We start from the raw sequence: 896 nt of genomic DNA, 5'->3' as shown, positions 1-896 counted from the left end.
CGCACAGTGTGTGGAAACGTTAAGTATGTGGACACACACAGTGTGAGGACACAGTGTGTGGACACAGTGTGTGTATGGGCAGGAAGTGTGTGTGCTACTGTCCAGCTCGATTTCAGTGATGTCAAACTGGTGGACGAGCGTGCCCATGGGTCTGAGTGCCATTGAGGCGTTTTTTTATGCCCGCTTGCATGCCGTCAAAATGTTATAGGAGATCAACCAGCTCTCGTATCTCAGAGATCGTGGGGTTGTTTGAATCGCCGCCGAGCCTGTCCACTCCCAGACTTGTGACCCCGCGGGAGGAGGTGAAGCCGAGTGTGAGTGTGAAGAAGATCATTTCCAGGTTTGATGGTGGCGGCACGGCGACCCCTACGTCGGCTTCGCAGGGGACGTCGCAAGGCACTTCGCATGCAACCGCGAAAGACAATGAACCTACGCCTCCTCGCTGGAAACTGACGCGGTCCCAGACCGTGAACTCGGCCCAACGGAAATGGATTCAGGTAGAGAAGGTAATAGAAGGGAGGCCAGTCGCTCGACTGTGGCTTCGACGAAGCTCCTCGTCAGGAAGACTTCATAAGGACCCGCCCACTGATTCTAAGCTGGAGTGCTTTACAGCAAGATGCCACGAACCGGACGATGAACTAGAACCCAGCAGTCCGTCTCCTCTCACCCAGGAGGAGGAAGAAGATGATGATGACGAACGCCCTTCAACTCAATACGCACCAACTCCCACCATCAAAGTACCTGGAGGCAACGGCGGGGCTGCTAGAAACACAGTCCAGGTAACTCCAAGCAATCGGGCTCCAAGCAATGGGGCTCCAAGCAATGGGGCTGCAGGCAGTGGGGTTGCAGGCAGTGGGGCTGCAGGCAGTGGGGCTGCAGGCAATGCAGTCGCAGTC

Source organism: Gregarina niphandrodes (assembly GCF_000223845.1).
Source record: "Gregarina niphandrodes unplaced genomic scaffold scaffold00011, whole genome shotgun sequence".
Lineage (NCBI taxonomy): Eukaryota > Apicomplexa > Conoidasida > Eugregarinorida > Gregarinidae > Gregarina > Gregarina niphandrodes.
This window is presented reverse-complemented; position numbering follows the sequence as displayed.